Source organism: Macrotis lagotis, chromosome 6 (assembly GCF_037893015.1).
Source record: "Macrotis lagotis isolate mMagLag1 chromosome 6, bilby.v1.9.chrom.fasta, whole genome shotgun sequence".
Classification (NCBI taxonomy): domain Eukaryota; kingdom Metazoa; phylum Chordata; class Mammalia; order Peramelemorphia; family Peramelidae; genus Macrotis; species Macrotis lagotis.
In genome coordinates this window covers 5,851,427-5,875,114 of record NC_133663.1, presented here as the reverse complement: position 1 = coordinate 5,875,114, position 23,688 = coordinate 5,851,427, and positions in this window count along the sequence as shown.

Here is a 23,688-nt window from a genome sequence, read left to right as displayed (position 1 = left end):
TATGAAGTATATATGAAGGAAAAAATGGCTGTAAAAATGGTTTCCCAGTTTTCTGCTTCCACTCTAATCTTTGTTTAAAACCATTTTAATTTAATGTAATCACAATCACCCATTTTGTATTTCATAATGTTCTCTATCTCTTTTTTGCTCATCTATTCTTCCCCTTTCCATAGATCTGACAAGTATTCTCTTTTCTTCTAATGGTATCATCCTTTATGTCAAAATGATGTACCCATTTTGACCTTAATTTTGTATGGGGTATGAAATTTGTTCTATGCCCATTTTCTCTCATACTAATTTTCAATTTCCCTAGCAATTTTTTTATCAGAAAATAGATTACTATAGTAATTTCCTACTGTGTCTTGTGTACCTAAATTATTCCACTAATCTACCACTTTTTTTAGAAAGATTTTATTTGAGGTTTACAATTTCTCCCGCCCATTCTTGCTTCCCTCCCCTGCCTCCCACAGAAGGCAGTCTGTTAGTCTTTACATTGTTTCCATGCTATACATTGATCTCACTTGAATATGAGGAGAGAGAAATCATATCCTTAAGGAAGAAAAATAAAGCATAAGAGATAGCAAAATTACATAAAAAGATAACAGTTTTTTTCCTAACTTAAAGGTAATAGTCTTTGGTCTTGGTTCAAACTCCACAGTTCTTTATATGGATACAGATGGTATTCTCCATCGCAGATCCCCCCAGAATTGTCCCTGATTTGTTGCACTGATGGAATGAGCAAGTCCATCAAGGTTGATCATCACACCCCTATGTTGCTGTTGGGATGTACAGTGTTTTTATGATTCTGATCACTCTACCATATTTTTAGCTAATATCAAATAGTTTTGATAAATGCCTCTTTATAATATAGTTTTAGATATGATTTTTAGGTTAGATCACTTTCCTTTGCATTTTTTTCCATTAATTCCTTTGATTTTTTTTATCTTTGTTCTTCCATATGAATTTTGTTATGTTTCTAGTTCTAGAAAATAGCTTTGGTAGCTTGATTGGTATGACACTGAATAAGTTGATCAATTTAGGTAGCATTGTCATTTTAAATATAGTAGTTTCACCTACCCATGACCAACTGATATCTATCCACTTGTTTAGATCTGACTTTATTTGTGTGAAAAGTGTTTTATAATTGTGTTCCTAAAGTTCCTGAGTTTGTCTTGGCAGGTAGACTCACAAAAATTTTTATCTTGATTACAATTATTTCAAATGGAATTTTTCTTTCTATCTCTTGCTACTGGGCTTTTTTGGTAATATATAGAAGTGCTGATAATTTATGGTGGGTTAATGTTATATCTTGCAAAATTGCTCAAGGTGTTAATTGTTTCAAATAGTTCTTAGATGATTATGTAGAATTCTCTAAGTATATCATCATAACATCTGCAAAGGGTGAAAGTTTTGTTTTCTCTTTGCCTAATCTAATTTCCTTAATTTATTTTTCTTCTCTAATTGTTAAAGTTAAATTTTCTAATACACCACTGAATAATAGTGGTGATAACTCTGCTCTTATTGGAAATGCTTCTAGCTTATTACCTTTATATATAATGCTTACTGATAGTTTTAGATTGTTACTACTTACCATTTTAAGGGAAATTTCATTCATTTCCATGTCTCTAATGTTTTTAAAAGGAATAGGTGCTGTATTTTTTTCAAAAACATCTTTCATTATGTATTGAGACATTCATGATTTCTGTTACTTTTGTTACTGATATGGTCAATCATGCTGATAATTTTCCTAACATTGAAGAAATCCTACATTCCTCCTTTAAATTCTACTTGATCATTGTATATTATCCTGGGGATAAACTGCTATAATCTCTTTGCTAATATTTTATCTAAATTTTGCATCAATATTCATTAGGGAAATTGTTCTATAATTTTCTTTCTCTGGTTCTTTCTAGTTTAAGTATAAGCACCATATTTTGTCATAAAAGGAGTTTGACAAGATCACCTATTTTTTAAAAAAATAGTTTATATAGAATGTGAATTAATTGCTCTTTAAATGTTTGGTAAACTTCACTTTCTTAGGATGTTTATTGAAAGCTTATTCAATTTCTTTCCCTGAAAGGGTTTTATTTAAGTATTTTATTTCTTCTGATATCTGAGCAATTTATATATTCTATTATAAATATACATCCATTTAATTTAGATTTTCAAATTAGTTGGCATATAGTTAGACAAAATAGTTAATAATCATGACTTTAAATTACCTCTTCATAGATAATGAATTCACCTTTTTCATTTTTGATACTTGTAAATTGGTTTTCTCCAAACATATTTTTAAAGAAAACCTAATTTTATAAAAGAGCTTGAACATTAATTTATTTACTTTCTTATATTTTTTGTTCTAGGTTGTCACCCTTCCAATCTTACCTTACTGAAGGCTAGCATTATCTGTGTATATTTATTTATTTTAGTTATATGCACATATATATAATATGTTTATACACAAAATATGTATCTGTATGCATGCATGTATATGATTAACTGCACAATGCATACTTCCATATATTAATTCTTCCTCTGGAGGTGTATGGCACATTCTTTTATAAGTCCTTCATAGTGATTTGAATGATCATATAATAGAACTGCTATTCACAGCTACTATTTAGACAATATTTCTGTTACTACGTATGACAATCTCTTGACTTTGCTTATTTATTTAATTCTTCATAATTTTCTACAAATCCTTCCAGTTTCCACTGAAACATCCAACCTGTTTGTCATTTCATTTTTTTTGGGGGGGGGGTAGGTTTTTGCAAGGCAAATGGCATTAAGTGGCTTGCCCAAGGCCACACAGCTTGGCAATTATTAAGTGTCTGAGACCAGATTTGAACTCAGGTACTCCTGACTCCAGGGCCAGTGCTCTATCCACTATGCCACCTAACCGCCCCACTGCTTGTCATTTCTTACAGTATTATTTTTTCAAATAGTAATATTGTATCAAAAAGTTAAATAAATTTGAATCATAAATGACAATAGCAATAAAGGAAAGAATTTAAAAATAGAGCTCTGGAAGACAGTTGAAGAGAAGGTTAACTTAGGAGAATAGGTACAAAACATTATTCAAACAAAAAATTCAGTTAAAAGTAACGTGGACCAAATAGAAATTAGTGCTTTCATAACCCATGTTTTGTGTGTTATGAAACAAAGGCTGAACAAAGAACAGTAAAAATGCAAAGTATTTTAAAGAAAACACTAACATGGAAACAAATTGAAGAGAAACAATTTTGGAATCATGATTTTTTTTTAGAACCTGAACATCATATTTCAAGAAATAATAAAACTAACTACCCTAATATATCACAATTAGAGAGCAAGAAAGAAAAGAATGAGTTCATTGACAAAAATGCCAAAATGAAAACTGTTAAGAATACCTAAATCTAAAGATTCAAAGTAAAAACAAGATGTCAAAAAGCAAAAAGAATAAAAATTAAAGTACTGAAGACCCATAGTCAAAATATTTAGCAGCAAGGACTCAAAAGTATTGGAGAACTTGGGATTTGATATTATAAAAGGAAAAATATACAGGTTTAAATCAAATGATAATTAGCCCAGTCAAACTGAGTATATTCCTATAGGGAGGGTCTTTTAAATAGAGGATTTTCAAGCATTCCTAATGAACAGGTCAGAAGTTAGAAACTTTGAAATGCAAAAACAAAAGTCAAGAGAAACCTGAAAAAGCATGAAAATAAAAGGGGTAAACAACAATTAACTACTTACATTCTTGTGTCAGAGATTATTCAAGAGTCCTCTCAGAACTCTAATATCATTTGGGGTTATAGATGGAGTCAAATTAGCCTGGGAGACTAGACTAATTTTCTTTTATTTTGAAAGCTCTAAAATAAGCAGGTAAGGAATGGGAAAATGACTATCCTGAGAAGGAAGAAAATGTAGGGGAAATTATCTCATATAACATGGTAGTATGTGCAGAGAACTATACAAATACAGAAGAAGAGGTAGGAGCTGGGAAAAACTTGAGCCTCACTTCAAGTGAGTGGTCAAAGGAGAGTGCAATACCCATCCACACATTTGGATACAGAAATGCATTTTTCTCAACTGGAATAGTAGAGAGAGAGAGGAGAAAAGAGAATAAGAAAGAGAGTAAATTAGGAGAATTATTCAGAAACTAACAAGACTCAAAACAGAGAGGTTGTGTTGTAAAGCAGTGTTTCAAAAGAAAGAGTAAGAAGCTGCAAAAAGACTGGATGGGGAAAGAAGAGTAGAAATAAGAAGAAACATATTTTTAAAAAATTTAGCTTTTAACAAGCCCAATATAGTTAAAATTTTAAGGAAAACAAGCACAGGCAAAAATCTTTGCATCATATTCCACTGATAGGTTAAAAAAAACATAAAGCATAAGACAGCTCTCCCCTGTTATGGACTAGATCCCTCTGTTTCCCCCACACTGGTATGAGATGGACCTTTCCTTCAGTTACTCCACGTTTTCTGGGCTAAATGTTTATTTTCACCCTTCCCCTTACAGGTTCTGTGGTTCCAGGATTTGTTCTAGTGTGCTATTTTATGATGATTTGGAGGTGAATACAAAAAGATTACTTCTTACTCTACCATCTTGGCTCCCAAAGTTGAAAAAAATTCCTTAGGGAAATTGATCTATAGTTTACTTTCCTTGTTTTGACTATTCCTGATTTGGTATAAAAACAATATTTGCATCACAAAAAGAATGTGGTCTCATTTTTTGCTTACTTTTCCCAAATGAATTATAAAACATTAAATGAATTAGTTTTATTTAAGTATCTTTTCTTTTGCTAATGTAGGAAATTTATATTTTTTGTAAATATTTATTAATTTCATCTGTGCTGTCAGATTTGTTGGAATGTATGCTAATCATTGCTGTGATTTCATCTTCTTTGGTGACACATTCAGCATTTTCATTTTTGATGCTTCTAAGATAGTTTTTTATTTTAATCAAATTAAATAATGTCCTATTTTATTTCATTTTTCATAAAACTGTCTCTCAGTTTTGTTTATTAGTTCAATAATATTCTTATTTTCAATTTTTCAATTTCAATTTCTCCTTTGTTTTCAAGATTTTTATTTTAATGTTTGATTGGACAGTTATAATTTGTTGCTTTTCTACCTTCTTTTTTTGTAAATTCCATTTCCAAATCATTGAATGGCTTTTTATCTATCTTATTGATGTAAGCATTTCAAGATAGCTATTTTCTACTAAGTATTGCTTTGGCTGCATCACTAAAATTTTGATATGCTGTTTCATTATTGTCATTCTCTTAAAAGAAATTATTTATTGTTTGAATGATTTGTTCTTTGACACAGTCATTCTTTAGGAAAACATTTTGTTTTCAAAGAATTTTAATCTATACTTCTTTATTAAATGTTATTTTTACTGTTTTATGGTATCAAAAGGGTACATAATATTTCTGTTTCATCATGTCTTTGTGAGGTTTTTATACCCTGGTCAAATATTTTGATGAAGATGGCATGTACAGTTTAGACGAAGATATGTTGTTTTTCTATTCCCATTCAATTTTCCCCAAAGATCCATTATATCTAACTTTTTAAAGAGTCTATTCATCAAAAAATGTTGGGAAAACTGAAAAATAGTATGGCAAAAACTAGGCATAGACCCACACCCTATTCTAAAAAAAAGATCAAAATGGGTACAGGATTTAGACATAAAGGGCAACACCATAGATAAATTAATAGACCAAGAATTACTCTATCAGATCTATGGAAAGGGGACAAATTTATGATGAAACAAGAAAAAGAGTACATTATAAATTGCAAAATGAATGATTTTGACTACATTAAAATAAAAAGGGTTTGCACTAATAAAATCAATGCTGCCAAAATAGAAGGAAAGCAGAAAGATGGGAAACAATCTTCCCAACTAGGAGTTCTGATAAAGGTCTCACATCTAAAATATATAGAGAACTGCATCAGATTTATAGGGTTGAAAGTCATTCCCCAAATGATAAATGGGCAAAGAATATGATAGACAGTTTTCAAATGAAGAAATTAAAGCTATATGTAATCAGGACAAAAATGGAAAATAATCAGTGTTAGAGAGGTTGTTGGAGGATAGGGAGCTTAATGCATTGCTGGTGGAGTTGTGAAGTGATCCAACCATTCTGGGGAGCAATATGGAATTATGCCCAAAGAGCAATAAAACTGTTCATATCCTTTGACCCAGCAATTCCAATTCTAGGCCTATGTTCAGAAGAAATCATTAAAAAAAATGGGAAAAGTCCCACATGTTCCAAAATATTCATAGCAACTCTTTTTGTCATGGCAAAGAATTGGAAATTGAGGAAATACCCTTCAATTGGGGAATAGTTCAACAAGTTATGGTACATGAATGTTATGGAATACTATTATTCCATAAGAAACCATAAATGGTCAGACTCTAGAGAACCATGGAATGAATTATGGGACCTGATATTAAGTGAAGGGAGCAGAACCAGGAGAACAATGTACACATTAACAACAACATTGTGAGATGATCAACCCTGATGGCTACAGCTCCTCTCAGCATTTCAGAGAACTAGGACAACCTTATTAGACCAACTATGGACAATGCTATCCCCATCCAGGGGAAGAAAAACAAAACAAAACAAAACAAAACAAAATCCTTCAGAATCTGATGAACACTACACTCACTTTTTTTTTTGGCAAGGCAATGGGGTTAAGTGGCTTGCCCTAGATAATTATTAAGTGTCTGAGGTCACATTTGAACTCAGGTCCTCCTGACCTCAGGGCCGATGCTATATCCACTGTGCCACCTAGCTTCCCCTTACATTTACTTTTTTGTTTGTTTGGGGGTTTTTTAGGTTTTTGCAAGGCAAATGGGGCTAAGTGGCTTGCCCAAGGCCACACACCTAGGTAAGTATTAAGTGTCTGAGGTCACATTTGAACTCAGGTCCTCCTGACTCCAGGACCAGTACCCTATCCACTGTGCCACCTAGCTGCCCCCTACATTTACTTAAAAAAAATCTCATGTATTTTTTTCATTAATCCTAATTCCTCATACCTCATAATGTTGTATGTACAATATTAGCCTGACTTTTCTCCACTGGTGGGGGGGGGGGAGGAGGGAGGGTGAAAGGAAATTTTGAAACTTAAAAAGCATACATAGACATCTAGATGAATGTTGAGAAACCTTCATAATATGTATTTAGAAAAATAAAATATCAATTTAAAAAAAGAGTATTCATATCTTCAATTTCCACTTTTTATTTTGTAGTTAATTTTATCTGTTCTGAGAGAGAAAAGTTATGATTCTTCTACTAATATAGTTTTACTATTTCCTCCTATAATTTATTATATTTTCTTTTAAGAATTTGAGTAATTTGTCATTTGGTGTGTATATATTTAATAATGATATTATTTCATTTTCTTTTAGCTAGGTGCTATTTCCTTGCTTATCTCTTATCTATTTTTGCTTTTGTTTGGTTTATAATAATGTTTGTTAGCTCTTCCTTTGTTGCATCAACTGAAAAAGTAAATTGTGCTCTAAACATGTATGTTAAACCTGTGTGCATCTCTCCATACAGTATGTTTCTTGGAAATAGCATTGAATTCTTATTTCTATCTATTCTTCTATCCACGTTTTTTTATTTTATGGTAAGTTCGTCCCATTCATATTCACAGCTATATGAGCATTAATTGTGCATTTCCCTTAACATATTTTCTTCTTTTAATCCTTCCCTGTTTCTTTTTATCTTGTCCTTTCTCAAAAGTATCTTTTACTTCTGCCTTCTTTTATCCACTCTTATTATTTCTCCATTTCTCTTATCTCTTCACTTTTTCTTTCACTATTGGGTAAGATAGGTTTCTATATCCAATTGTGTCTGGCTATGTGTTCCTTATTTGAATCAATTTATATGACATTAAGGTCAAAACATAGCCTTCTTCTCTACTCTTTTCCCTCCTAACATAAAATGTCTTCCTTGCATGCCTTGTTTACATTAGATAATTTTTGACATTTTTTTCTCTCTACTCTCCCTTCTCACATATCATTCCTCTTTCTCATCTATCCTTTTCTTAGCATCATTCCCAATATAATCAACTCCCTTCCACACCTTCTTTTGATTTAGCGTCCTCCTAACTGATCTAATAATGATGAATTTTTAGAAAATGTTCATATCATCTTGCCATAAAGATTGAATCCTTATTGAATCCCTTAGGAGTTATCTTTCAGATTTACCATTTTATGCATCTATTGCATCTTAAAATAGAAATTTAAATTTTCTATTCAGATCTGGTCATTCCAACATGAATACTTGAAAATCCTCTATTTCATTAAGCATCCATTTTTCCCCCTTGAAGAATTTGGCTCAGTTTTGTTAGGTAGATTCTTTTTTAACTCTAATACTAGCTCCTTTGCTTTCCATAACATCATCCCAAGATTTCTGCTCCTCTAAATCTTGTGTTTTCCTGACTGTAGAATGGAGGAAGTATTGGTCGCATGATCTTCTGTGCAGATGATTGTGCCCTCAAAGCAGCCTCTGAAACTAAGATGCAACAAATTATGGCTCGATTCTCTGCTTCTTGTGCTAACTTTGGTATAACAATTAACAACAAAAAAACCCAGGGGCTCCATCAACCATCACCACACCATCCATGTGTGTTTTTTACCATTGATTACAGCAAATGGAGAGACTTTGAGTACTGTGGACAATCCAACTTCCCTTGGCAGTGTTTTTCCAAGGAGATACATTGACAATAAAAATGAGACTCACATTGCCAAAGATAACTCAGTATCTGGCAGACTCTGAAAGAAAGTATGGGAGAGAAGACTGACTACCAAACTAAAGGTCTACAGAGCCATTGTGCTGACCTCATTGCTATTTGCTTGTGAATCTTGGTCAGTTGACCAGCACTATGCCAGGAAACTGAATTGCTTCCATTCAAATTGCCTTAGGAAGATTCTGAAGACCACTTTGCAGAATATACCAGACACTGGTACTTTCTTGAGCTAAATTGCCTAGCATTCCAACATTAACTACAGAAAGCATGACTACAATGAGCTAGACACATTGTTAGAATGCCAGATGTATGCTTGCCCAAAAAACCATTTTATGGAGTACACACAGGGCAAGCAGTCACAAGGGAGTCAGAAGAAGAGATATTGAGACAATTGACTCTACAGCTTGGGAGACACTGACACAGAACCACAGAACATAGCATGCCCTCATCAGTGAGGAGACTATACTCTCTCTGAGGAGGCCAGAATTGAAGTAGCTCAAGTTAATGTAACATACATAAATTTAGAGTCCCCACCCCAGGGTGGGTAAGCATTCAGAGCTCATAATGGTTTGATCAGCCACAGACCCCCCTAATGTAGTGATGTAATTTTAGTCTTCATTGATAATGAAGGATAAGTACTAACCAACCAAGCTGCTCAATCTTGTGTTATTCTGACTATACTCTTTAAATGTTTCTTTATTTGTTTGCTTTTTTCTGACTGCTTAAAGTATTTTCTTTTTGTCCTGGGAATTCTGAAACCTAAATAAAATATTTCTGGGAGTTTGCATTTGGGGACCTACCATATTTCTTCATGTATAAGATATAACCCTTTTTGAAAAATTTTGGGTCTAAAAACTGGGAGTGTCCTATGGAGTGGTTGTCTTTGCACTTTTGGTCTTTGCACTCATTCACATTTGTTACTGGTTTATTAGGTTGTGTTTTACCATGTTCTGCCCAGAAATAACTCAGGAAAGATTTTTGTGCAGTGCTGAATTCAAGTTCAAAATGATCCAGATTGCAAAAGTAAATGGAAATTGTGCTGCTGAACATCACTTTGGTCCTCCTCCAACTGAGAAAACAGTCCAAGAGTATCTATGGGAAGAAGAAACCCTATTGAAATGCCCTGGCAGAAGATGGCCATTAAGAGGAAAGTCAACAAAATGGCATGATCTAGAGAGAGCATTGAAGAGTCAGAGTAAAGAGCAGAGGGTCATTTGAATTCCTGCATCCACAAAGATGGTTCAGCAGGAGGCCAGAAGAATGACTGATGAAAAAGAACTAACTGATTTCAAAGGAGGACACAATGGGTGCTTCAGATTCATGAAAGGGAATGGACTATGCATGGGTCCACTCACCAGTCTTGCCCAGGGAGGGCTTGTGGTCAACCTCAGACCAGAACAATAGAGACAGGAGAGCAGGTAGAGCCTTTCCTAAGACAGTGATTCATCATCAAACACAGATGAAGACAAGGGAAAGGAAGGGGGTTTTGACAGTGATGAAAAGTTATATGAATTTATGATGAATAAAGCTTGAGTTCAATAACTTTATGTAATACATTTTTTTCAAATTTCAGACCCCAACATTAAGCTGTATCCTATACATGCAAATGTCTTATACATGGGGAAATATAGTCTTTCTGGTGGCCATTGATAGATTATTTTTTATTTTATTTTACCCTCTAATTCTGGGATATCAAGGTAGCTTCCTTAATCAGTTTTGAAATATAATATATAAATTCTTTTGTGATCATTGTTTTCAAGTGGTTTAACAGTTCTTAAATTATCTCTCATTATTTCATTATCTCTCATTGCTCTATTTCCAATGAGATATTTCATGTTTCTTCTATTTTTCATTCTTTTGACTTTTCAAATTTGTTTTTTTAATGTCTGGTGGACTCATTAGTTTCCACTACCCCAATTCAAATGTTTAAGGAATTGTTTTCCTCAGTGAGTTTTGGTACCTCTTTTCCCATTTGATCAGTTCTGTTTTTTAAGAATTTATTTTCTTTAATGTTTAGCTTCTTTTATCAAGTTGTCAAGGATCTTTTCATAATTGTCTTCCTTGACTTTTATTTTTAACCTAATTTTCCTTTACTACTTTTATTTGATTTTGAAAAGAATATTTTAGCTCTGCAGGAATTTTTGTTGCTCTTATGTACAATTAACAATTTTTGAGGCTTTAGTTATAGCTGTTTTGACTTCATTATCTTCTCCTGAGATTTTTCCGTGATCTTCACTTTCACCAGAATAGATTTTTATGCTCAGCTATTTTTAATTTTTTATCATTTTCCTTCAAACAAATACAATATAATGAAGAAATGAAAAAAATGTTAAATGTATTATGTAAAACATAACAACTGATCTGGAAAATAGATCCAAGAGAGACAATATTGAATCACTGGACTACTTAAAAACCCTAAGCACCAAGAAGATATGAACAACATATTTTGAGAAATTATCAAAGAAAACTACCCTGATATCCTGGAACCAGAGGCCAAAATAAGAATTGAGAGAATCTACCAACCACCTCAGGAAAGAGTTCCCAAAAGCTAAACTCTATATTATAGCAAAATTTCAGAACTATCAGGTCAAGGAAAAATAAAATACGTGTGGTCAGGGGGGAAAAAAAGCAATTTCAATATTGAAGAGCCACAATCAGGATAACAAAAGATTCAGTTGCTGCAACATTAAGGGATCAGAGATCATGTTACCTGATATTCCAGGAAGGCAAAGGAGCTAGAAACACAACCCAGAATCATTTACCTGGCAAAATTGAGCATATGCACCTGGGGAAAAATGGTCATTTAATGAAATTCATGAATTGTAAGCTTTCATAAAGAGAAGACCAGATCTAAACCAAAATTTTGGCCTCCAATACCAAGCATAAACAAGTAAAAATGAAAAAAGAAAACATAAAGGATTCAATAGAACTAAACTTCTCTATGGGAAGTTGATACTTGTAAATTTTTTAATTGTATCACTAGTGGTACAGTTAAAAGGAATTTACAGAGGCAGAGAATACAGGAATAAGGTGAATTCAAGGAAATGACTTAAAATGTTAAGGGATAAGAAAGAGGAGTACAATGGATGCAGAAGTAAGAAAGAAATAGAATAAAGTATATTATTTCACATGTAGAGGTGTGAAAAACCTGATAGAAAGAAAGATGGGAGGAAAGCTGATGAGCAACAATTTCTATAAGAAATATTGATGAAGGAGTGGCTAGGTGGTGCAGTGGATAGAGCACTGGCCCTGGAGTCAGGAGTACCTGGGTTCAAATCCGGTCTCAGACATTTAATAATTATCTAGCTGTGTGGCCTTGGGCAAGCCACTTAACCCCATTTGCCTTGCAAAAGAAAAAGGAAAAAAGAAATATTGCCAGAAACATTTTAAATAAAATACTAACAAGATTAAATAAAATACCAAAAGTGAGGTGGGATTTATACCAGGATTACAGATCTGGTCTAATATTACAAAAATTAACAGCATGATTGACCATATCCCTAACAAAAAAGTCAAAACTCCCTATTATTTCAATAGATGCAGAAAGAGCTTTTGACAATTTACAACACTTTTTTCTATTAAAAATAGTAGAAAGTATAATAATAAATGGAGTTTTTCTTAAAATAATAAGTAGTATCTATTTCAAATCCAGGGCAAGCATTATCTATAATGGAGATAAAGTAGAAGCTGCTCCAGTAAGCTCAGAGGTGAAACAAGGATGTCCATTAGCTCCACTACTATTCAATATTATACTAACTATAGCAATTAGAGAAGATACACAAATAATAGGAATTAGAATAGTCAATGAAGGAACAAAATGACCACTGGATATACTAACTAAAATAATTGAGAAAATGAACAATTTTAGCAAAGTCACAGGATATAAAATAAACATATAGAGCATTAGAATATATTGGCCTGCCTGTGGCTGCGTAGCAAGGTGATTGTTAGGTGTCTGAGGCCAGATTTGGACCCGGGTGTTCACGGCTCCAGGGTTAGTGCTCCATCCATTGCACCACCTTGGCCATACCTACAATTATTACTATTTTTTATTTTAATTTTTTTCTCCCCTTTATTGCTCAAGCGAGTCTATAATTATGGGGGGAGGGGGTATTTCATTTACTCTTAAACAAGAATATTTTATTAATGTATAAAAAATATTATTTGTACAAAATGAAAATAAATATTAAATTAAAAAAGAATTTAATATATTGTGTATGTGTGCATATATTAGATATATATATAGATATAAAACCAACAAAATCCATAGGGAAAAAACAGAAAGATAAATTTCATTTGAAGAAAGAAAACTACAGACATTATAAAATACTTGTGAATTTATCTGTCAAAAAAACCTTAATACCATATGAACAAAATTCCACTTTCCAAACAAATAGAATCAGATAATGTCTGATATAACATCAGAAATATTAATCTCATTTTTAACCTGAGAAAATTTAATAAAAAATTCTATATTACTTAAGTTTATTTATTCAATGCCAAACAAATCAAATTAACAAAAAAGTTAAAATAAATATTAACAAAATTCATCTGAAAGCACAAAGTTCAAGAATCTCAAGGGAATCAATACAAAAGTTTGCTTTTTTCAAAGCAAAGATTGCCACTTTTATTTACAAAGGTTTCATTTTATTTATCTTTCAAACTATTATTTCAAAGAGGGGTAATCATCAAAACCATCCAAAAGTAGTTACAAAATGAAGCAATTAATTAGATAAGCAATACACAGTAGGAAATGACTATAGTAATCTAGTATTTGATAAACCCAAAGGCCCAAGGCTTTGGGGTTAAAATGCAAAATATGACAAAAATTGTTAGAAAAAATGGAAAACAGTTTGGCAGAAACTACACATTGGAAAGTAATTTGGCAGAAGCTGTGCAAAGAATAATATCCCCTGTTGTATACCATGATAATGTCAAAATGGATAAGTGATTTAATTATAATGGGTGATATGATAAAAAGCCAGAATAGTATGGAAAAATACCTGTCAGATCTATGAATACAGGAAAATTGAATCACCAAACAAGAGATAGTGAGGCTCATGGGAGGAAAAATAGAAAAAAAGCTGATTGCATTAAATTTAAAAGATTGTGCACAAATAAAAATATTGTAGCCAAAATTAGAAGGAAAACTTACAACAAATTTGCATGGTAAAAATTTCATTTCTCAAATATATAAGGACCTGAGCCAAATTTATAGAAGACAAACAAACAAATAGAAAGAGCAAGCCCATTTCCCAACTGAGTGAGGCAGTTTTCATAAGAACAAATTACAGTCATATGAAAAAAATATCTAGATCACCACTGATTAGAGACATGAGCATTAAAAAACACTCTGAGATATCATCTCAGAATTCTCAAATTGGTTAACATGATGGGAAAGAAAAATAACAAATACTGAATGAAGTATGGAAAATTTGGACACTCAGGCCCTTATAGTACATTTGTGGAGAATACTACAACCATTGTGGAGAATACTATTTCCAAAGGTCTATTAAACTGTGCATATACTTTGATCCAGCAATACTACTACCAGGTCTCTATTTCAAATAATTGAAAGAAAAATTATGAGGACCCAGTTTTTACCAAAAAAAAAATATTTATAGCAACTCTTCTTGTGTGACAAACAACTGTAAATTGAGAGAATGCTCATCAGCTGAGGAAAGGCTGAACATATTATGGCATATGATAATGATAGAATATCATTCATTTGTTTCAATTGTATATGACTCTTCATGACTCCATTTGGGTTTTGGTTTTTGGTTTTCAATATATGGGGTGACTGAGACTGAAGACTAGATGTCCACTCTTTAATCAGACAAGCAGTTGAGATCACCAAGTGAGAAAGGACAGAGACAAAAGAGATAAGGAAGACTGGCAAATCATTTGTGGTTTAGGCTTAAAGTTACTTGGGACCAAGGTTAAAGGATTTCTCCATTGTTGCGTAGCTATTGTGTATTCAAATGAAAACTGGAACCCAGAACTTCCTGACTCAATCATTTCTCAATCCACCATTCCATACTACCTTTCCTGAAGTATTCTACTTCACATAGTAGGCCCTAAATAAATGTTTGCTGAACTGGAATAGCTTAGTTTGGATAGGATCCCTGGAACTTAATGCGTTTTCATCTTCTAACTGGACACAAATGAAAGATTTTCTAATGTTATTTGGAGGGGTTTGGATGAAACAATAAAATGTAAGTTGGAATGGGAAGAAAATGATTTTTCATATGACCCCATCTCTCACTTCAACAACACTATACCATGAGGTTTTATTCTAATTTCATCTTCAAACTCATATTTTTGTATTCCTATTTATCATTAGAGTTCAGGCAAAAGTGTGTGTATATTATGGAAAGGCATAAAGATTGGTCATGCTTTGGCAGACCTTCAAATGCCTGATACCATTTAGCTAGGCATTGTACAAGAGTTTATTTCAGGTAATGAATAAGATCCACCAAGATGTTAACATTCAAAGAAAGACTCAGTGTGAAGTATTGGACACAGGTCTTCCTCCTACAAGCTCCATTCCCTGAGCAATTCAGAGATACCTAATTGTATGCATTTTTATTAAACAGTGTAATGCTTGGTGAGAATTTTAAGCCACTCTAACTCTAAGTTGTAAACAGCGATAAAACAGCCATTGTTTAAAAATTCCTTATAATTGATTCTTTCTTATTTGCAGGGCTGATTTATTGCTCTTTCAGCTTTATAAGGGCAAAAGGAGGGTGTGGATCTTGGAAGAAAAAAAGGCAATTTATTTTTGACACTTCTGAATTTAATAACGCAGACCTTAATGGTCATTCCCAACCTTTTCCTGTGGATAAAACCTGTATCATTATCATAAACATTTGTGTACATACTTGATGCTGCTCTGGTGAGCACATGTCTGACAGCCACTATTCTACCTCCTTGGAAGCTGAAGGAATATGTCTGAGGGTCATTCACTCAACCTTTGGCAAGGACATGGCAGAAAGCTGGCAGTGAAGACTTGTAGCCATTCCAGGATAATTATGTGCCTGCCTTGAGTTCCTAGAGTCTTGAAACCCTTCAGGTGCTGGATTCCAAGTGGACAAAACTTCTCCATAGCTTCAGGAGCTCTGTGGCAGCTATGATTGGAAGGGCCTGTCCAAGACTTTCTATTCAGTCAATCAAAAATTTATTAAATACCAATTAAGAAACAATCAAAGTACTATACATTGAAGATGAAAAGGAAAATTAGGAAATACTACTTGCCCTCAAAAAGTCTTTATTCCATTAAAGAGCATATATGGATGGACAGAAGCCTGACCAGGGGGACAAGAGGACTTGACTCGGAAGTTAGTACTAAAACTTGCCCAGGAACTCTATAAGGCTCTATAAATATGGTTTAAGGTGAGGAATTGGTATGCAACAGTGTCCTTTATTGTCTTCTTGAACAATCTGGCCCTTTGAATGCCATTTTGTTTATGTTGCTGCTTAATCTTCAGTCAGACTATTATCTGCATGAGAAATTTCTGTTTGCTACCATAGTAAGGGGAAGGAACCAGCACTTTAGGTTGATCTCCAGTGGCCAATTACAGGAAGATAGGAGAAAGCATAATCTGGATGGACAGGGTGGAAAAGTTATCAATAGGCAGGAAGATTTAGGTTCAAAGGAAGTCTTCTTTTATGTTCTCTTATTTCCTCACAGATACACATACCCTGGGCCATACAGAACCTATCTAGAATTGTGATTGCTTACATGATTAGATAACATGGGAGTTACCATTTTTTTTCTAGGAAGAGTATCTCCCCTGCAGAATTGCCTCCTGGGGTCATCCAGATCTTATTATCTCTTCTACCTCTATGTCCTTCAAACTGTTAACAATATCATTTGTCCTATGGTATTATCTCTAGGACTTCATGCCTTCATAACTGCTCTGACATTGAAAGTTTCCACTTATAGACATTTCCATCAACCCTGAAATTGTATTTCTTTTATGTATGTTGTTACCTCCACACAATACTGTGCTCTCCCAAAGAGTAGAGATAACCCCTCTTTGTCTTATTTGCATGTTTTGTATACTGCTTAGCATAGATTCAATATTTAATAAATATTTTGTAATTAATTTTTTCATCTTCATGGGTGTGGTTTTCTGGGTGCAATCAGAATATGGAGACAACTACATTAAAAGTTATATTTCCATATGTATTTTGAAATTAAAACCAAAAGGAGCCTTAACTTCATAGAATTTTACTTTTATTTTTGTACTTGGAAGGAATAATTACTACAGTCAACAGATCCATCTTTTCTGACTATTTTTCCTGCCTTTCTACCATGTTTATTTTCTTTTAATTTATTCTAGAGAAAAGATGCTGGGTTGTTAATCCCCAAATCACTTCCACATCTTAGGTTTGAAAGGACAAGATTCTTAAATGTAAATGCTACCTTTTCATTACCAGCAAATAATATTTTTCTGCACCTTGTTTTATACTCAGGTAAATAGAGAACTGCAAATAAATGAGTCCTTTAAGCAGAAGAGAATTTATTTTGATTTTTTTTAAAACTGGGCCTCCCTCTTCATGGGTACTAGGGATGGAGCAGTGACTCTAAAGTTAGGAACAGCTGAGTTCAAATCTGGTCTCAGATATTTATTTATTAACTGTGTGATCCTGGGCAAATTATTTAAACCCTCTTTACCTCAATTCCTCAACTGAAAATGTGTTAAAGGTGTAAATGACAAACCACTTCACTGTCGTTGCTGAGAAAAACCCAAATGAGTTAAAAAAAAAGTCAGACGTGATTGAAAAATGACTGAACAACTCCTCTAACCAGACTAAAAGTAGAGTGGACACTCCTGGGTCCAATACAATTACAGACAAGTATAAAAAGTTTGACCCACTCTGTTCCTCACCTAGACTGGTTTGCCCCTCTGACTTTTTTCCCTCTTCTCGAGGGCTCACCAGATTGGTGTCAGGCAGTGTAGACACCTGATAGGCTTTAGTCCTTGCCACCTCATACTCAGTTCAAGCATGGAAAATACCAGAAATAGGTATTATAGGCATGTGGCAATCACAGCAATAATAATAGTTATAGTAGTCATAACAACAAACACAATATACTTTACATGTGATATTTACTTGATCCTCACATCAACATTATGAAGTAAATGCTTTTATTTTTTTTCCTATTTTACAAAAGAAGAAAGAAGACTACAGGGGTAAGCAGTTTGTACAGTGATGCAAAGTTAGCAAGTGTCTGAGGCAGAATTTTAATTCAAGTCTTGCTGACTCTAAGTCCAATGCTTTATTTACTATGCCAACTAGCTTCCAAGGAATTTCTAAATGAAGGAAACATGTCCAGAGAGCTAGAGTCCATATACTTCTATTTTTGTTACTAGACTTCTGGGTAAATTTGAATTCTTTAGAGAGTGGATATGACAGGCTCAAAGGCTAATGGAGTTAATGATGATAGCAGTGAAAGATTACTCAAATGGTCCCAGAAACTCCCACTAGTGTTATTTCAGATTAGATTTCAAATATTAACAGAGAAAATTTAAAGAATGTGAATAAATATAGTAGGTCGCAAATGCTAGTTAATGTCTAGAACTGGAAAGAGCAAAGAGTCTATTCTGTATTTAGATACCTATTTCCAAAATATTCCAAATTGTATGTTTGTTTAGCTTACAGGTTAGGAACTGATGCCAAAGAATGGCAGATTAGTAAAACACAGAAGTATGCTTAGTTTTCACAAATTTGTTTGACTTTCAAAGGCAAATATTTCATATCAAGAATTTAAACTCAGAGAGCTGTTTCATACAACTTATCACTTTTCAGAATGGAAACATAAACAGAATGAAAATTCACAAGTTTAATGCTGATTAATCATGGAAGCTTTAAAATGGATAGTCTTGGGGAGCAGCTGATGTAGCATTCCAGCAGATAATCCTCCGATCTCTACTTGAATATTTTCCATAGTGAGGAGTGCAGCACCTCACAAAGAAACCTGTTCTACCATTTAATAGTTCTCATCATTTATTCATTCCACCATCATGGGTCAATTATAAGACAATATTGCATTAAGTATTAAGGAAGAAAAGAAAATGAAGGCATGATCCCCCAGTCCTCAGATTCTTATTACCCAAAAAATAGAGGGGAAAGAGCTTTCTGCTCATTATCATTAGGGAATACATGTTTCAAAGTAATTAGCTTTAAAGGCTGCCCTTCTGTTCAGCTACAATCTCCCTCTCTGGTACATTTTTCTGGAAGTATTAGTCTGGAAATGCAGGAATTCAGAGGGTAGTTCACACTTTCACATGGCAGTCCCTTAAACATTTGAAGAAAGCTATTGGTTCTTCCATTAATTTGCTATATTGCAACAAATTCCTGAACCACTTTCAACACTTTTTATATGCAATGGTTTCTAGACACTGTTCATCATCGTGATCATTCTTTTTTTTTTTAGGTTTTTGCAAGGCAAATGGGGTTAAATGGCTTGCCCAAGGCCACACAGCTAGGTGATTATTAAGTGTCTGAGACTGGATTTGAACTCAGGTACTCCTGACTCCAGGGCCAGTGCTTTATCCACTGCGCCACCTAGCCACCCCTATCCTGATCATTCTTGATGCTATTTGGTTGTCAAAGTTGCTCTTAAAATGGGCTACTCATAATAAAAAATAAAACTTCAGATTTGAATAATTTTATATTTGGAAATTAGTAAATAATCAAGATTCATCAGTTCTTATTCTTTCAGTGAGAATCAATTCTGCATAATAGACTTTGAAGTCAGAAAGACCTGAGTTCGTTTCATTTTTGACACATTTTTATGAAATCTTAGATAAGATACTTATGCCCTAAGTTTAAGCAGCTTCCTAAAAAGCTACACACAAAAAAAATCTGACTTCCATTGATACAACTTATGTTTTCATTTTGGAGTTACCCATACCAAAGAAATAATAATACCAGTACTTATTTCTACTATTTCCGTAGTTATATTTTGCATAGGGAGTATAATCAGAAAGCTAAAGAAAAGTAAAAACATGTTTTTCATACATAGTCTAGTTGATGTTATAGATAATTCAAAGGAATTAAGAAAAATAAAAAGAGTTTCTAACAGGACCAAAATCATAGAAAGTAGAACCAATAATAATTGAAAAAGTCCTTGATGGGAAAGGTTGAAAACAAACAGAAAAGGGCAAATTTAAAGCAGATTATGGCCAGATGGTGGGATGGAAACAATAAACATGAACTTGAGAGACGGTGAAGGATAGGAGGGCCTGGAATCCTATTGTCCATGAGGGTCATGAAGAGTCAGACTGTTGAATGACTGAAGAGCAACAAGGACTCGGATAATGCCATCGAGACGGATACGAAGACAGTAAATACAGCTAGAATATCAGTGGACAGGCAGTTGACTATGCATAGGGATTGCTGCTGAAGCTGTAAGGCCTGATTCCTTTATCATTTATCACTTTCTAATTAAGGTCTGGGTTTTCCTCTGATTGCATTTAATTGTGTGTAAAATTTATTACAAGAAAGAGCTAATGGGAGGAGAGGAAGTACTGAAAATTCTGACTGTGGTTTTAAAAAAACAAAATGCATCCATAAATAAAATTAAATAAAACACCACCAAAAATTGTTCCTTATAAAATTCCAAAGCAAAAAGTGTGGTATCAGTCACCTTTTATAGTCAAAGAATATCGTAGCCACATATATATGACCCAGAGAACATATTTAGTCATCAAATAACCCTCAAGAAACATAGATAGCATTACTATGTATCAAGCATGATACTGGCTATTAGATCAAGTAATTTTGTAAAAAGCAACTGCTGCAATGTCTCATTGATCAAAAGGAACAGAATTATCCAAAGTGAGTGAAACCACAGGAAAACCAAGAGTCCTCTCAGCATATATTCCAATATACTCAGGAAAAGGCAATCACATAATAGAGGAATATTTAAGTCTATTGAGAAGGTTGCAAAATGATTTTTATATTCACTTTTTTACTGATTATAATCACTCTAATACTTCATTGCTTATCACTCCCTTTATGTGTGGGAATAAGCTGTCTAATTTGTAGCTGTTCCCCGCTTGGGAGGGCATTTTAGTCTAGAAACAAAAACAGAATGATCTCTCCCACATCTCTTGTAGACTTAAAACTGGGGTTTCCTACTGAGGAAACAGGCAATCTCAAAGCAATGAACCAAGTGAGGAAAAGGGAAACCAAAAACCAACAAAACAACAAAAAAGCAGATAAAGCAAGAAGATCAGAGCGGCTAGGTGGTTCAGTGGATAGAGCACCAGCCCTGGAGTCAGGAGGACCTGAGTTCAAATCCGGCCTCAGACCCTTAATGATTACCTAGCTTGGGCAAGCCATTTAACCCTATTTGCCTTGCAAAAACCTAAAAAAAAAATAAAGCAAGAAGATCAGTGATTGGCACCAGGCCTCGTGACTATATCGTAGTGGCTCCTAACTAGTTGTTGTGCTAGAAGTTCATTGCAAATGTCTCAGTGAAAAGTCCTGAACTATGATCTTGGATATTTGAATAGTAAAGAGATAACTATCAAAATATAGTGAGACATAGTCATACAATAACACCAGAAAAAATTTTGGATACACTTAGGAGATGTGCCAGATTCAAACAGAAATAATCACCATTATCCTTTTGTCACTTACTCAATTGATGAACATTATTAAGCTTCTACTTTGTCACTGACACTGGGGTAAATACTAAAGAGGCAAAGAAATAGAAAACTTGGGCTCCCCTTCAAGGAACATACATTCTATCAGAGAGAGAAAGAAAGAAGGAAAGGAAGGAAGGAAGGAAGGAAGGAAGGAAGGAAGGAAGGAAGGAAGGAAGGAAGGAAGGAAGGAAGGAAGGAAGGAAGGAAGGGAGGGAGGGAGGGAGGGAGGGAGGGAGGGAGGGAGGGAGGGAGGAAGGAAGAATAAATATCAACAATGAATATTAGGCAACTGAGGGTGAGACTTATAAATTGAGGAGATTAGAATTGGCTTCTTCCTAAAGAAAGTAATGGACCTACATATTGAAGAAAGAAAAATATTCCATGAAGCAGAGTTAAAGACATGGGTGATGACTACTGCAAAGATCTGGATATGGGTGATGTTCTGTTGTTTATAAGGAATTTTAAAAATAGACCAATTTGACTGTACTGTAGAATGTGTACGAAAGAGAAATGTGTGATGAAACTTGAAAGATAAACTGAAGCCATGTTGTAAAGGTCTTTAAAAGCTAGACAGTAATTTTATATTTGTTCATGAGACAAAGGGAGTCATTTGGAGTTGAATGCCTGGGAAATAACATGGTCAAGTTTGAATGTAAGGAAAATCAATTTGATAGCTATCTGAAGCAGTGGAATATAGAGGGGAGAGATATGATGCAGGGTGGCGAAGTCTAGGTCATTGAAATTATCTAGGTATGAGGTAATGCACAAAGTCAAGGGAATTCCATCATCAAAACACCTGGATTTGTATCATTCAATATGTTTCTCAACACATCTCTCCATCTTATGCCCAAAGTATCATATAATGATAGGCTTTTTCAAATACATTACAATTTGCTATTCCTAAGATATTTTCCTAATTTGATAATGTGTTTAAAGAGAAAAATGAAATTAGAATGGCATAAAATAATCTTAATGAAACAAAACTATTTCACAATGATAATCGTATCACTTTCAGAATATGCAAAAAACATCCCTTAAATGGTTAAAAAATTAAAACAATATATGCTCATTCCTGCAACATCACTCCCACATCAACTAACATGAGCTCAAAACAAACTTCTACCTGTCATTTGATCATTCTGTATTACAACTTAGCTAAGTCTCATGAACTGGACTCTCTGAACAAAACTAGGTGATCTTGTATTGTCTCCTCCCTAAGCTTTATTTGTTTCCTTGTTATCTCTTTTGTTCTCTTTCTAATATCAAATGTCATTTTACTTGACAGAAAATACAAAGATAAAATGAGTTGAGTAGTTCTGCCTTCTCTCTGGCATCTGTAAACAAGAAACCAATTGAATGCAACACATATGACCCTTATTAGGTCTTTTCTTACTTCCCATATTGCTTAAGATGCCCTTTTTATTGTCCTCAATTAATTTTCCTTGCTCATTTAATTGTATACTTAGAATTTGTGATCCTGTTCTTATGAGTTAACGTGATATTAATCTTCAGTTACCAAGTCTTGGGTACCTCTTCTATGTTTTAAAAAATAGATAAAACAAAAATTAATAAAAGCCAAGTTGATAGATTAGTTCCCTTTACATTCTTTTTTCATCATCAATTGAATAATTTGGAAATTTATCTTAGAATTCATTCTTTAAAAAGTTTCCAGTCTTTATTTACCAACGTGCTCTGCAATATTCTAGAGAATTATACCCTATTGTTTAGACATATCCAGCTCTTTGGATCATATCACACCAATACTGTCCCTGGGTTATCTTGGTAAGGATATTGAAGTGATTTGCCATTTCCTTCTTCAGTACTTTAAAGCAAACAGATGTTACGTTACTTGACCAGGGCCACACATTAATAAGTGTCTGAGGCCTGATTTGAAGTCAGGTCTTCCAGATTCCAGACCCAATACTTCTTCCACTGAGTCATCTAGTTGCCTTTTAAGAGGTCTTATGTTAACTCCACCCCTCCAAAGTCCAACAAATACATTTTAAAATATAAGACAAATCTCAGATTATAGGTGACTTATACTCAGAGCTTAAAACATTACCTAAAACATAGTAGGTACTTAATAAATGTTTAATAATTATCTCAAAATTGGGGCAACTAGGTGGCACAGTGGATAGAGCACTGGCCCTGGCATCAGGAGTACCTGAGTTCAAATCCAATCTCAGACACATAATTATGACCTAGCTGTGTGACCTTGGGCTAGTCACTTAACTCCATTGCCTTGCAAAAATATAAAAAAATAATTATCACAAAATCAAAA